This window comes from Hetaerina americana, unplaced genomic scaffold (genome assembly GCF_022747635.1).
Source record: "Hetaerina americana unplaced genomic scaffold, ioHetAmer1.1.p SCAF_3, whole genome shotgun sequence".
Taxonomy (NCBI): domain Eukaryota; kingdom Metazoa; phylum Arthropoda; class Insecta; order Odonata; family Calopterygidae; genus Hetaerina; species Hetaerina americana.
Window position 1 is genome coordinate 93,304,019 of NW_027286874.1, and position 17,209 is coordinate 93,321,227.

Here is a 17,209-nt window from a genome sequence, read left to right on the forward strand (position 1 = left end):
TCTTCATCATCGCTTCCACGCGAGCGAGCACACGTGCGCAAATACAAATGGTCGCACTTACACACACACACACACACAGAGGAACACACAGGAGCGTACAAAAACACAAACACGCGAACACTGAAAACACTCGCGCGCTAGCACGTTTCCTCATCGTAGATTCGCGTCACCTTTCCGCCGGATTTGTTCCACGTCCCCTCGTCCTCTCTCTCCTCACCCCCTCCTTCGTCCCACGCCCACCCACCTCCACAACCGACCTCCTTCTCCACTCCTCCTCCGTACCTCTCCACCCTGTCCAGGGTATCTTCCAACGGCCTCCATGTTCGCACCCCCCTTATTGCTCCTCCTCTTCTCTCTCCCCTCGCCCCTATCTCGCTTCTCTCAACCCATTTTCCTCCCGCGTCCATCCTCTTTTCCCCCATTCTCCTCTTCCTCCAACCATTATTTTTTTCTTCCTGTGACCCGAGAGTATCCATCCCCTCCAGCTCCACTCTCCTATCTTCCTTCATTATTATTTTCTCGCGTTTTTCCTCCATGCAAATCCACCTCTCAATATATTTAGGTTTTGCCGTGTTTTCTTTCCATGTGGACTTTTGTCTGTCAGCTGTTATTTTTAGATTAAGCTCCACGACGCAGTAAAGCCATTTTGAAACCACCAAATATGCTTGAAGGATGCTTGGCTTCCACGGTTTTATTCTCGCTAGGGGTGATGGCTAATGATCTCTTTAATGCAGCATCCAGGATGTATCGACTGTTTCGCAGACTCATCCTTTTTTATCATTTCCTATCAGACTAATAACATTGTTACTGCCGTAGCTTCCAGATGTTTTCTCTTCTGCTCCTGGATATTCATTCTGAGCAACGTGCTGCGAACTCAAGGAAAGCGTGTCCTCTATCAATTTTGTGCGAGCACCCTGTGTGACTGACTTCCTTTAGCGCTCTCTATTTCGGTCCGACCGCCTTTTTTTTACGCCTATTATACTAATGTTTCGCATGAATTTTTCATTTAAGTCCAACGTTGAAGGGTAGGCATTGTAGTAGGAGACCGTGCTCTTTCAATTTCTTCCGAAATAAAGTCCTTTGCCCGTCTGATGTTCCCCTTCTTCCTCTTTCACCCGCTCTCGCCATTTTTTTCCCTTCCTCCCCGTGAGTCGCCCCCGGTCCCATCCTTCCTGGCGCGCCTTTCCCACATTCCCTCCTCTCCCCTCTCGCCCCACGATTCCTCCGTTCCCAAACCCCCATCCCATTCCCATTCCCATCCTCTTCCGCACCCCCGACCAGTCAACCCCCCCACCCCTTTAACCCGCTTACGCCACCCCCTCCCTCCCCCAACCGACACCCCCGACCTCCCCAATGAATCTCCCTCTCTTCCTCTAACTCCATTTCCTAATGCCGCGTCTTACTCCGTCCGTCTCCTATTCCCTCGCACACGTACTCCGCGCCGCCGCCACCACCTCCCGCCCGCCACCTCCTCCACTACCGCCGCGCTCACTCTCATTCTGTTCCATTAATTTTTTCCCCTCCCCGTTCCCCAAACGGACAGCCAATCTCCATGTTAATGTCTCTTGGTTTTTCGAGTAATGAGGCCATGTTTATTCAGGACCGAAGCGAAAGGCCTTCAGCGACACCACAGGAGCACCACACCACGCACAGCGGAAAAAGGGATGGCGAGGGACGCAGGTGGGAAAGGGGCGTGGGGGAGTTTGTGAATCCGTGGGTTGGAGAGGGGAAAGGCGAAGGGAGTCGGAGATGTGCGAGTAGTGTGGGAAGAGGAGTGAGTGTGGGGGGATTCGGATTTTTGGAGGAGGGAAGCCATTCGGAAAGAGGGATCATTGTAAGAATGGGGAAAAGGATTGGGGGATGAGAGTAAGGGTGTAGGGGAGTGGAGAAGTGGGAGAAGAAGGGGAAGTGGAGGACGAGGGATCCGGGGAATGAGAAGGTACGGGACGGATTTGGATTTGCGATGCTCGCTAATTGGTACCAAGCGCTAGTTTTAACTTACTCGGCGCATTGATCGCAGGATTTAGCGCGATTAAGAACTAAAGCAAATACCCATTGACATTCAACGATAAGCTACTATAATATCAAAACGTGTGTAAGGTAATGAGTGAATTATTGTTTTTCTACTCATTCATTTCAGCTATGCCATAATTAGGAGTTTCTTTTCTCATTCATAAAGATCTATTTGCTGCAAACCATTTGTGTCACATTTAGTTTCCAAAGGTCAGACATATATCTGGTAAATGTTTTGAGGCTAATGCTTACGTTTATCTTGCAATTATCAAACATCATGAAAACGGGTTTTAAAAATTAGATTTAAATGACCCTTCAATGAAACAACTTAATGCTGAATTGCTACTTATGAAGGGTGGCATTGAAGGAATCGTTATTACATTTATATGAATAAGGCAAACGTAATGCTGTTAATTGGGGTTAATGATGTCACTGTATCTATAAAATAGATACCAGGTGAGATCTTAGAAATGGAGTAGGTTTATCAGGAGTTTTACCTTCTTTTGAAATCCTATTCGCTCTCCTTTAAGAAATACGTGTTTTTAAGAAGTTAATAAATAGAAAATATACTCTGGATGAATTTCATTTTCCTTTCCTAGCCATGCAGTTATTTGGGATTTATTTTTCTTTCGATAATACCAACTATGCTAAATATTATCCATTATGCAAAATATTCCTGCTTAAACCAAAATCTAATTTTTGAAACCTTTTCTTTTGAGTAGCGGAAACTTCGACCGTGAATTCTAGTAAAATATGCATTAGCAAGATGTTTTTTATATTAGCCTGCGGTAATGCTTGGATACTACCTTATAATAAGTACGGTAATAAATCAGTTGTTATGTACCGAAGGGTATAGGTTTTTCCCAAATTACTGCTGCCGCGATGCTCAAAATCAATGCATGATTATGTTTTTGGGTAAGAGTTGAAATCATATTTAACACATACCCTATAGCTTTACTAAGAGCATATCTAATCATATTTGGTTTTGTTTAATATTCAATTATAGAACCTTAACATAGCTTTAGATTTAAAGTTTTGTGTGCATGTGCTACGATGCAATATTAGTTTTCAATGCCTTGTTAAAAAGCTCTTTATTCTAGTTAACATATTGTGGCCAATTATTGGAAACTTTCCTCTTACCCAGTTATTTCAGTCTATGTATTCAGTAACACTAGTTGTCAGCATCAGCTGAATTGGTCCCTAAAATTTTATAGAATTCATTAATAAAAAATAGGACTCTTTTAAGACCTTGGTTAGAGAATTTCTTGGAAAGTGATGTAGGTGCCTGCCGTAGCCTATAGTAATAAAAAGTAGACAAATTCCAAAGAAACTGCGGGAGATGCCGCAACAGTAACTTATAACGGAGTCATCCGCTAATGTGCATTTTAATGCAACAATTTCAGAGCGTAAAAATCATTCGCCTTGACTGGGACTCGAACCCAGATCCCTCAATATCCGGTCGAGTGCTTTAGCCACTTAAGCTACCGAGGCGTCCTCTTACACTCTGAAATTTTGGGGCTTTTAAAGGAACTAGATGTTATGACGAAATACCGTACATACAATGTCACATGCATTCGTAGTCGTGCGCGAGGCGCCACTGTCCACGAGGTTAAAAGCCTTGTTGCATTGAAATTCTTCCGAAATTGTTGCATTAAAATGCACATTAGCGGATGACTCCGTTATAAGTTACTGTTGCGGCATCTCCCGCAGTTTCTTTGGAATTTGTCAAAGGGAAAACACCATACGTGTTTAAAGTTGGCTTTTAACCTCGTGGACAGTGGCGCCTCGCGCACGACTACGAATGCATGTGACATTGTATGTACGGTATTTCGTCATAACATCTAGTTCCTTTAAAAGCCCCAAAATTTCAGAGTGTAAGAGGACGCCTCGGTAGCTTAAGTGGCTAAAGCACTCGACCGGATATTGAGGGATCTGGGTTCGAGTCCCAGTCAAGGCGAATGATTTTTACGCTCTGAAATTGTTGCATTAAAATAAAAAGTAGGTTAATTTTACGACAGTGATGTAGAAGGGTTAATCTTGTAAAGGCTATGTCATTTCTGCAATTCTTATGAAATCACTTTTAGGGGGCACACAGAATATAAATGCTTTGAATGTGTGGCGAGCATAGTGGAAGTTGATTGGTGAATATTAGAAGGTGGAGGAAGTGGAAATAATGAGGAGAGGAAGTGCACGCAATTCATAGAGCACATTAGTCGTTAGAACTAGTTCAAAACTTTCCCTTATTTGGTAGATAATATTGAGTGAAAAATGTTGGCTTCAATTGTAAACTCAATTAGGAAGAAGGGAATAACAAACATATTGAAAAATATAGAGGAAGACATGCATACATGTATTCAATAGTGGACAGTGCATATCATAAAAGATTTTTTTATCATTATAGAAATGTTGGTAATTCATTCAGCAGAAAAGTCTCATTTCATCCAAAACTATTAAAAAAATTATATTCTATAATGAAACAGACTTTCCTTTCGTAATGAATTACAATGGAGAATAATGTCTCATTTGATATACTTTGCAATGTCAATTTATATTGCCATTATGAGTTGGAGGTAGCAAGAAACTATCCGGCACTGAATGTCAGGTATGGAATATTAGTGTTAAGAAATAGTTTTTAGTCCATCTCGTTTCATAAAAGCGAGAGTTAACATAATAACAATTCCATATGCCCAATATATATTCAAGTTCGTTGCATCTATGTATTATAAGTAATGCGTTTACGTGATTAAAACTCATGAATTTTTAATATAATTTTAAGATATTTTAATTTCGCCATTACATTTATTTCGTTCCATAATGAATCCTTCATTAACATTTTCATAAGCAACATTAATAATGATCGATAGTCGGCATTAATGAAACTTCCAATTCGAAAAACACGTGTAATTTATATACATGCCTGACATTTAACGTTTCTAACGAGAGTGCTGGAAAAGTAAAAAAAAAAAAACTTGAGTTTTTAAGTTTGCGCAGTAGGTTATGAAAATTGGATACTGGAACCTTTCCCTTTTATAAAGCCCATAAATTATTAATGAAAACAATTTAACTCTACGTAATTATTGTGTCATTTCCGATTCACAGGGCCGTAGCTGCTTAACAGAGTTTTTAAGCTGACACAAATTGTTTATCATTTTGCGAGTTGAGCGGAAATTACGTTTCACAGGGTGGGGAAGAGGCAGGGATGGGAAACTGTGAGGAAATAAGTATGCAATGCACAATGCGTGATGCGAATAAAGGAAAAAAGGCACTTTATTTCGCCGCTCTCCTTCCCGTCGCCCCCGCAACCTTCCTTCCGTCCCTACCTGACCACTTTCTGCTTTTCCCTTCCCTCGGCCTATTCCCCAACCCATCAGCCACCGCTCTCCCCACCTCTCCTTCTCTCCCAGTCTCCCCAAGCCCCCTTCCAGCTAATGCTCGACCCCTGGACGCCAAGTTCCTCGTCTCACGTCTCCCCATACCCTCGTATCCTCCGCACCCTAAAACCTCCTCCTTATCCCCTCTCCGCCCTGCCCATCCACCTAACGCTAAATGACGGCGTAGTATGATGGATATATTTAGAAGTGAATATTTAAAAGCCATCTTCTCGAATTCTCAGCCCCCATCCCGGAATCCCTTCATTCCAAAACCCTGTGTCAGCCCCGCCCACATCCCAGAAACTCTCTCGCGCTTTCTTTTACCATCCACCGAGGCCAACCCCACGACCTCTTCCCGCGCTCCCTTTCATCCCTTCCTTTTTCCCTCCATCTCCCCCTTATGTCCTACCCTCTCCCTCCGTTCCCCCCTAGCAGCGAAATGCTTAATCCCACCATTCCCTCGGAGCTCTTTTCTCTCGCTTCACGTCCCATGGATGGCCCGACCAGCGTTGGTCACGGTGAATAAATACTCGGCGAGAACGAATTCGCCATTGAAAAGAGATAGTATTCCTCTTTTGCGAGTTTGTCACAGCCGAACTTATCAGTTTATGTATGCTCCCGTTCATTAATACCGCGTAAACGTATAAACTCCTTTATTATACTGGACTCCATATAATCCACACAGAGATACGAGTGGATCGATGGACAAAGGGACCGCGTTGCATCTGCAGATTAGGTTATGCACGAAACGCGATTCATGTTGCATGAATTTTTTTCATCATTTATATTTCACGCGGATGTATAATTTCATCCGGATGAATCCAGTTATGTTCGTAATATCTCTCATTACACATAAAAAAGGCCCTGAAATATCAGTGGTACCACCTGGGTCATTGATATTTTATCACCGTGAAGTAAAGGGTACCGAAAACTCAGCTAATAAACATTCATCAGTGCCTACCTATTTCAATGTTTTTCGTATTTTCGCATATCAACCGTGTTTACCTAATTTGAATTGTCATCGCGTGTCCGAATCCCCCTTCCGTGATGGGGTATTAAATAATTTCGTAAGACCATTATTCAACAGCGAATAAATTTATAAATTCGTGTTATTCATCTGGATTTTCAATGATTGCTCAGCCACGCCTTTATGCCGCTGAAGCAGGTGTAATGATTTTCACCAACCTTAAACTGCAGAGAATCGGGGTTAAACTTTATGTCATCATTCATTTGAAGGTTATTGATAAACCTACTAATGAGATCATCTAACTAATGACCCAATCTAAATATTGAGTAAATTACTTGGTAATTCTGTATGAAATATTTGCATCAAATTAAATACATGCGCAGGGATGGGAAACGTTGATATGTGTTCTGTCCTGTGACAACATTTCCTTGTTAAAAAAGTATATGATGCAGAATTGTAAAATATATATAATAATTAATTATGAATTAATTCCATCTAGTCATACCAGAGACAATTTCAATTTGTAGTCAATTTTTCAAAGAGTTCTGTCAGCAGTGACAGAAAGAAACATCGATTGGCGTTAAAAATTTATTTCTAGATTTATTTCTTATAGTCCATATGATGAGGGAGGCTATATATGACACGGAAACGTCACTTATGTGTTTTAAAGCCTATTCAACATTGTACATTACCAAAAAAACGAATTAAAAGTTCCATTCTGATTAGAACTTCGATAATTTTTGCCGCTTATCGATAGATATATCTCGTATAAGGACCTGAAGAATTTACTCAGAGAAGGCCGAAAGTTTAAACTTCCGGAATTTGAATGTCCTCTTACGTGTTTTTTATTAAGTCCTTGTGCTCTATTGTGCCGTCCAATTGTTAAATTTGGTCCTTTATAAATGTAATGCGCATTCTCTGGGCAAGATAGATTTATTAAACGTACCGGTATAATTACTTAAAATTCTTCAAAATACTGTCCCAATGCATCAATACACTTGCAAAGACATGTCTGCCGCGCCTAAAAGGCACCCTGAAACTCCTCGACGGGAATGTCTCTCAGGAACGTTATAAAATGCTTTTGGGTGTTTTCCACGATCTCCCAATGCTTTCCTTTCAGCCCTCCTTTCAGTCGGGGAAACAAAGAAAAAGTAGCACGGAGCCAAGTCGGGATTGTAAGGGGCCTGGGGGACCACTGGACCAGGCAAGGTGGTGCTCCGGGCCAGGAATTTGGTAACAATGAAGGGCGTGTGGCAGGGGGAATTGTGGTGGAGCTTGACCGTGTCTTCGCCGAGTCACAAAGTCGCAAAACACACTTCACGCGGAAGCACATATTTCCGTTCAGACTGCTCGGGGCAAACTGCTGACCCACTGCATTGAAAGGACAGACCCCCCACCACATTTTCCGACCAATTTTACGCGCTGCCATTGAAAGTCACGCCGCAATAAAATTATGCGCATTACTTTCATAATGCGCATTTCAAAGGAAAAGTGCTAGGAACATATAAAAGACGAACACACGAGAGGTGGGGAAGGCGGAATCGAGAATATCACAAGTGTAAAAATATTTCCTTAACTGGGACTTGAACAACGACTCATTCTACTTGCCGGGCCGATTCTCTAACCACTTGAGCTATCGACGAAATGTAATTTGCACTGAAATTTGCGTGGCTTTATGCAACCAAGTGTCCCGATTCTGTGGTATAGAGATGGCTTTAGGGAGCTGCGGTACCCCCTGAAGAGAAATAGACGACACCCAAGAGGAAATGACCGCAGGAAAGCAATCATACAACGTGAAAAAGGGAAAGAATTTTATGTGTCCATGTCCCTTTTCCTTATATTTATTTCCAGGTGAATGAATATTTGTTCCCTATATGGCAGGTTTTCATGCTAATTAATTTCATTTCGCTTTTCGCTAGTAAAAAATACATAAAAACTTTGACTAAAATAGCTAAATACAGAGAAAGGACACTCAAATATATATTTTTGATGTTTCGACGGTATGGCCATCATCGGCAGATCCTTCCGATGATGACGGCCGTCGCAACGTCAAAACTAAATATGCGTGTGTCCTTTCTCTGTTTCCGTGTTTAAATGTGTAATCAGTGTTTAAATACATGTGTGTGTGTAATTATATATATATATATATATATATATATATATATATATATATATATATATATATATATATATCCTGAGCAATTTACCCCTATAAAAAATGGCAATAGGGAAACTGGGTCATAAAAAATGATCCACTGGGTTCCGTTTCTTCAGTCGATACAACCGAGAATTTCCATGAATCACCGTCAAATTTTCCGACATAATTTCGATACCATCTGTAATGCAGCCACTACGGATGAACTGAAAAATCTTCGAAAAAATATTCTTGTTAAAATAAGGAGGATGAATGCAAATTCATGCCATCCTCACTGGAGAGGTGGAAGTTAGGGCCGCTCCCCTCAAGTGTGAAGAGCACTCCCGAGGAAAGGACCCACAGCTCGAGAAAAGCCATCGCCGTGCGCTCCACTGCCTCAAAGTGAGCGAGAGGGGTTCTGGTTGGGACCGGAGCCGAGAAAACTTTCCATCTCAATCTTTGCCTCACCAAAAAAAAGATTGTTTTCTGCAGAAGCATTCATTTCGGTTTAAAGCGTGTTTTGGTAGATGGCGAGCCTCGGGAGGAGGCGCGGGTGTGTGGTGGGGGTGGAGGGTGAGGACGGACGGAGGTGGGGCGGGCGAGGAAAGATAAGCGTCCCCGAGGATAAGCGCAGTCGCAAAACGCAGACCCAATCTGCTCTCAATCTGCCTCCTCGCCCGTCGCCTCCGCCTCCACTCTCCTCGGCATTAATTTGCGCGTCGAGATGATGAGCGCTTCCCCGGGCGGCGACGCGACTCCCACCGTCACCCCCACTCCTCCGACCCTATTCCCTCATTCCTCCTCCTCCTCGCCCCCACTCCTCACACCCTCCATCCAGGCTCTCTCGTCATCCCTTGCTCCCACCTCCACTTCTCAGCAAACTTCCTTGCCGGCACCTTTTATTTCGTCGCGTATTCCTCTCCTTGTCCCGACCCGCGGACTCAATTTTCCGCTTTACATCCCAAGGGATGGACAGGGGAGATTGGGGACGAGAGTTGGCGGCGGGGTAAGGCGTAGGGTCGAGGGGGGATGGATTAGTGAGAAGAAGGAGAAGGAGACTTGGGAAGGGTAAAGGGGAGGATGAAGCTTACGTGCGGGTGGAGGTGGGTGAAGGGGAGGGTGGGTGAGTTTGTGGGCCCCCTCTTGTTGTCCGGACCGAGAGGCAAAGCTGAATTATTAGTTGGGAAATGTAAGCGAATTGAAATGTGATAATGGGTGTGTGCTTTGTGGGGGAAAGTACCGCAACTCCCAGAGTGGCCATCGGCGTGAAATATGAATAGGGGAAAGAGAAGACGGTGTGTAGGGGTGGCCATTAAAGGGAACGCGGTAAGGGAAACGTAAGAGTATACGGTGAAAGGGGTGGGAACGAGGAAAACGGTTGGTTAAGGGTGAGAGCTAAAGGAAATGACGAAGGCAGTATCACGTGAAAATTTGCTTTATTTTGCGAGAAATGTGTACACAATTTTTATATTTTCCTTGATTTAATCTAAATGTAACTTATATTATTATTTTTGTTAGCACCACCATTTAACTATAGTAAATACTCCTCGAAGTCTTTGGTTAGCATCAGGATTCAGTATTATCATACTCTGATGAAACTTAGAAGGAGATTTACATGGTGACCACATACGCCACTGCCTGATAAACGATCACCCCGAAATAGGGTCTAGAGTACAAAGGAGACAATTATTCCCAAAAAGCACAACCTCTCGGTTAGTATGGCAAATGGAACTGATTTCGCTTTTTTCTATCATAATTATTTCTTTTAATTTGTGTTATTATGGAATTAGAAAACCTTTAGGAAGCCACTTTTCACCTTTTGAAGCTTGAAAGAGAGAATAATATACAAGTACCTAAAGAGATAACATGGAAAAAAATCATGAAAATACCTGCATGTGTGGACTGAGGGATTATGTGAGTTCAGACATTGGCAAGGATTAGGAACGGATTGAAAAATACAAGTAAATGGGTGGCATTGTGCAGCGGAGGATATAAAAAAAGCGATAAACACAATAATCAACCCGAAGGTCGGTTTGGTTGATAATGGTAGAGTTCACCCAGTACTAAGCCCGACGGTGAGTGAAATTATCAAATAAAAAATCTTAATGATTTTAAATAGCTTAAAGTGTAAGATTGTAGTTTCAAGCGATTCTATGTGAAAGATCATGCTGATAAAGAACTTAGGAAATAACATTTTAGAATTCCAGTGCATAAAATAATTTAATATATCACATGTTTCACTAAAATTCTGAGGTAGCCCAAAAGTAAAGTCCACGAAAAGTTGCTCCCATAACAAAATACAAATCACCCTCTAAAAATTTTGAAAGGCAGTAGTTTAACCTTTTGGACTGGAGGCGCAAATCAAGAGGTTCGATCTGGTATAAACTGCCAAAGCTGTGGGTGAGAGGAAACATTACGTAAACAGCCGCAGTAATGAGTTTTATAAGGTTACGCGAAACCACTTTATTGTTCCCGCTATAAGATACAGCTGTGCATTCAAATTTGACTTGATGGCATTCATCCTGGTTAAAAAACACTGGAGGTAAAATAGTTCTCCAATCGGATCTTCAGGTGGGGACAACTAGGATGGAGACATCAGTATAGTTGACAATTGCAGGATAGGGTTATGGAACGAGAGATCATTAGGAGTACAAAATAAGGAGGACGTAAAAAGATATCAGTATTAGGGTTTGAGGGAATAAACAATGAATAGAGAAAACTGGAGGGTAGCAGTGAACCCATTATCGGATTGAAGTCCTACGGATTAGATTTTGCTACTTTGTAGCAAATTATTTCTTAAGTTTTTGGAGCTAAACGGGGAAAAAGGAGACTAGTATGTACAGAAGAACCGATATCTCCAAAGTACACGTATTGCTTGTATCGAGTATAAGTTGAAAAATAAATCTCTCCTGGGCATTCAGCAATGGATAGAATTCCACTCATCCAAATCCATGTTCATAAGGTTACATCCAAAAATGATTTTCAGCATTTCATTGTACAAATTATTCCTTTGCCGTAATTTCATGATAAGGTACATCTTATTTAACGATAAAAATATTGAAGCTATTAATTGACTAGTGTTATGGTGTTCCAGTAATATTTTGGAAGGCTCCACCACCGTTTCATTCCAAATATCATTTCAAAGTGAATCGTAAACAATAGCAAAATATAATATAACATTAAATTATAATAAACAAATTATTAAATATACAATAAATTACAATAAAATGTTTAAAATGATAATATAAAAATCTAATAGCAAGAGCAATAAAGGTAACAAGTTAAACTATCAAGAATTACATTCCTAATTGCATAATTCCGGCAAAATGGACAGGCTGGGCATAGAGTGGGGAATTTTTAATATGAGGCGAAGTTAAGAGCATTCGTTTAATTTTTAAACTTCAGTTTATATGAACCCTTCTCTCATTATCCCTTAAAAGTAGGGTGACGTTGTGGGTCTCCCCGAGAACTCTTGCGGGGGGGAGGAATTTTAAAGATCGATGTCCGTGAGTTTCAGAAAAAAAGAAAAATAAAAGGAAGTATGAGAGAAGCGTTGGAGAGCGTACAGCGGCTGATGAAGGGAAAGCAGAGAGGGATGAAGTAGGATTTGAAAGAGGGTGTTGAGGCAAGTTTATTGTCACACTTGTGAAAGTGGAAACAACTGTGCGAGTGATACTAGCTTCTAATCCTTCACAGGAGCAATTAAAAAAGTACTCATTCAAGGGTTTAAGGTGAAAATTGGTATTTAAAGGCCGGCCAAATCCACTTTTAATGTCTTTATATCCTGCAACCTTGAGCTTGAGAGCTAAAAATGTTACAGTGGATTCAATCGCTTCCGATTCCTCAGAGTTAAATGCTGTAAAAGTATGGAATCCCCTTCAACACGGTCATAACAATGTTTTCCGTTATTGAAACTTTTACAAACTTTCCTTCTTCCTTCATTCTTTATTTAAGGCAAAGTGTCGTTGTAAGACCTAACTCTGACAATACTGTCTTCCAATAGGAAGGCATGGACTTTTACGTAGCTTTTACATAATAATCAAAAAATATATGTTAACTTCTACAATTTTTAGTGAATATAGAGTATTAAGTCATTATCATTTAAGAGTCATATAGTCTTTTAAATCAATTTTTACAAACTAAAATGTTATTTCTTAGGAATCTTATGGTTAATTAATTATTGGTACAAAACGTAACGCTGAAATTTAAAAACATTGCGGATGGTCATCAACTTACTACTGACAATTATACATCTGGTTTTATCCATATATGTTTCCAGGTTAGGAATGAAATATTGCAAGTATTGAAGGAAATCCTTGTCCATATAATAAATTATAACCCAGTGATTAATCTGATAGTATTAGTTGAGATATGTTACTAATGATTTTGAATAAACGTTTTTAATTACCAGATTGTTATTTACGGGAAAGTGTTAGAATTTGATGCATGGTGAAATTTCTAACTGAATTATTTTCATTTTTATTACACTTAAAATAATACCTAGTATTTATATAAGGTTATATGTAATAAATTCATCATATATAATTTAAAAATTTGAATTTTAAAGTTCAAATGAATATACTTGTATTAATTGAAGATATGCATTCTTATTTAATGAAAATAAATCCCACGGTGGAATTACTATTTTAAAAAAAGGCACAAAATGCTACTCCAGCATATGTTAAAATTTAGCTTCAGCTCCATGTTATTTGGCATTCGAAGCTATTTATGCAAATATCATCATCCCTTCAAAAAGTAATCAGGAAATTTGAGATTGGAATTTGAGGGATATGTACATACCATACTTTATTTCTTTAGCTGTTTTGCTAATGATGTACCGAAATCCGTTGGACGCTAGATTTATAAGCGCGCGTTACTGGGAAATTTCGCTTTCTTACGAGTGTCCGCGTTATATCCCTTGCTCAATCCACCGGTTGCCGTTTTTTTTCTCTCCATGCTACTATTTCTTCCATACTGTCTCCACTTTTACATCTCCATTAATCCCTCCCCGGTGATTGCTATCCCAACCGCTTCCAAACTAATTAATTAACTCCTCCCAAACACTGCTCTCCGCCATGTCAAACATTGCCCGCTCTCCCCGCAGATTCACTTCCTCCACCGACGCCCAGAAATGCCCTCCCCTCTCCGTATTTTATCTACCATGTCTCTTCTTTTGCACAATGGTCCCTCGCTCCTCCTCTAACTCCTCTCATTTCATCCATGTTTACCTCAGCTCTTCCTCCCGTTAAACCTAAACATCCATCTTCATGTCGATATTGTGTCACTGAAAGACGCAAGCTAAAGGTAATTTTGAAATGTTGTTTCCGTAGGATTCATATTATCCTGTTTTCTCTATTTATTACTCTTGGGTTTATTTTCAAGACCGAAATATTATTTCGGCAAATGTGATCACTAATAAACTAACATTACGATGCATTGATCAATTGCTCGGTGGCATTTTCAATTTTTTCTTTTACTTTCTCTCACCGTTAAATTCAATATAGCATTTTCATGAACCTCCTCCTGAATTCGTCGAAATTCTATGAGTGTATGTGGTCGCTATGTTAATAATTAATATAGCAGCCACTGCTTAATTTTCTCTGGCCAGGATCTGCTTACTTTGTAAATAAGATTTTATAGTAGTATTGAGGCATAGAATTATAACTCCTTAGAATCTTGCTTCACTCATTGCGGCTGTGATAATAAATTAATATTTGCCATCAGATATTACCCTAGGATTACGCGTCTCTTTCTCAATATTGAGGTGGTTTATTGACTAGCGTAGGCAGTAATTGTACTGAGAAACATTATTCATTTACTCAGTTTCGTAATATCTATAGTACATCGAAGTATGTGCTTATCTTCAATGTAATGAGTACTTGGACGCCCCGTAAGTTGAGTAATTGACCTCAGGAACTGCGAATCTCTCGAGACATACATTGTCATCACATGTACCTCGGTTGGGGGAACGCATAACGAAGAAATATAAACGTTCTCATATCACAGGAAAATACAGTCATTAGCAGAAAATTTGTATGTGAATCATAAATGCTATTCAATGCATAAAAGTGAATTTTCATTCAATATGTCCATTTTATCGTCATCCCAAAACAATTGACCAAAAAGTCTACCTAACATATAAAATTTTCTGAAAAAGATGTTTTACTAAAGATTCGAAGCATTAATGGCTAAATATGATTTTGACTTTCTGATCGTAGAGCACTGGATGACCTGCAACAAAGATAGTTACCACCACTTTTTATTTATTTCACACTCGTTCCATTAGTCTTTTTGTTTTCGTAGCGGAAATGGCAAACAGGAGTTGATTCTTATTGGAAAATTATTGGAAATTGAACATTATCATATTCACTCATATTAAAATTCATTTTTATTTCGATCAAATTTAATATTTGCATTGAGTGTTTTTATAGTTTATATCCAGGGAAATTCCATGATTTCCACCCATTTGTTTAACTAGCAAACAGCATGAATCATTTCACGAAATGCATCTTTTTTTTCATTTCAGCGGAATTGATAGTTGTAAGTAATGCTTGATTGTGGTGACTGTTTAAGTAGCGGGGCGTACCTTGCTAGAACGCGTAATCATGATTCGTCTAATATTAGGATCGATAAATACAAGTACATTAATCGGGGGGATTTTCAGTGTGTTCCTGGGGCTCTCATTGTTGGGGCTGTTTTTCATTTTATCTTTATAAATTATGAATCAAATAGCAAATATCCTGAAGAAAAAATCTATAACATCTATAACCAACCCACTATTTAAATAAATTTAGCATTAAACAATTGATTCCTTACCCTGCGATTTGAAAAAAATAGAAGAAAAATTAAATTCCATCCTGAATTAGCCACTACTATTCAATGCATCGCCCCCCTTAGGTATAATATAAAAATGGATAAAAGCCACAATTGGGCGCGGATGGCGTTGATTGTATTTTTCACGTGCACGCTTTTCAATATAAAAGGATAAACAAATTGTGTGAAGGATGAAATAAACAACGGAAGAGAAACGGGAGAAATTACCCATATCGATAACAATATATGGATGAACTAGCTATGCTACTCAATTCATTATCGATAAGGAAAGATTGCGGGAAAAGTTTAAGCAAACATTATGTCCTTTTCTTCACTTCGCTTTGGGGTGTGTTTTAAAAAAAATCCAGGAAAAATTCAGTCAACCGATGGTCCACCATGTTGAATCCCTCAACAACACGTTCCAAGTTCACGAAGAAGACAGGAGACTGGAATTAGACGTCGAGTTGGCTGCCCGTCATCTTTGATGAAGATTGTTTCGCCCCATTCTCTGAGGACCCATTGGACTGTAAGTACTTTGACGTTGTAGAAGACGGCTCATATCAAGGATTCCTTTTCTCAAAATTGACGTCTCAAGGAGACTAGAACCCTTTACGTATCCGACTAGTTCATAATGGACACATGTCTATGATGAAGAAAGTCAAAGAGTTCCATTCGTTGGCCGAAAACATTGCATTAGATATTAGGAAATGTCAAATAAAGTTTATTTGATAGATGCAATGATTGTGTACGAACTGAGATGGAGAAAGGCGCATTTAAAGCTATTTGGTAATCTAGAATCAGCTTGTCAGGATTTCGTTTCACATCCATAAATAATTGACTAAGAACTATCCCTTTAGTTTTAGGGTTGTTTTCTAGGGATTTTGTTTTCAAACATAACTAATTTCCCTACTTTCAGTTTTTGTGGGCGCAACCCGGTTTTAACTCATGTTGTATTTCGTTATTCTCTCAAGCGATATCATCGTTACGATTTGCAAGTCGGAACATACAAATATGCATACTCGTATAAGCCCTAAGTACAACCACCAGGTATATATAAACAAAAATCTACACACGAATCCAATCACCGGGTTGAAAAATGCTTTCTTATAATCATGATGTGCCTTTGCAGTTGACTTGGCAAATACTTTTCATTCTCTCAATTCTAGATTCTGCCCTCTTAGGATATCAGTCAAAGGATAAAGTCATTATTATTTTCTTATTGCTAGAAAAAGAACAGGTTTTTCGTAACCTTAACGCCCGGTCCGTTCAGGGATTGGAATTTCCGACCTAATATTTAGCTGACGGCATTTATGTAACTTGGGGCCGGATTGGTTCTCTCTCATGATTATACCTTAGTTTCTTTCCTTTTACGTTCGAAATTTTCAAAAAAATGCCATACCCTTTCTTATTTGCCCATACACACAGTGTTTTGATGCATGTGACAACTAGAACATCACCGAAGAATGTAGATGTTATAATCCCAGAAATCTTGACGTAATATATGTTCATCATCATTAATTTCCAATCAGCAACAAGGACCTTCCATTATACTTAAGCCTTATTTCACCCTAATTCCTATAGACCCTTTTATACCCCTCGCCTTCATTATTTGCCCTTATTGTTTAAATTCCAGTCTTTTTCTCCGCTCCATCATTTATTACCCGGTCCAATCGATCATCATCAATCGTCGTCGTGGAACCCCGCGCAGATCTCGCCGAAATGCGTGCCTCACTCGACCGATGACAGAGAGCCGCCGCAGTTTCGCGGTCGTCCGCGTGCCGTCGTCCCCCGGGGGTGGGAGGGACCCGACGGGCCCCACCACTCATCGCGCCCTGCTCCCGCCTTTGACACGCGGTCGACAGCCGAAAACACGGCCGCCGTCGTTCGAAGAGGTGGATGGGGTCACCGCAG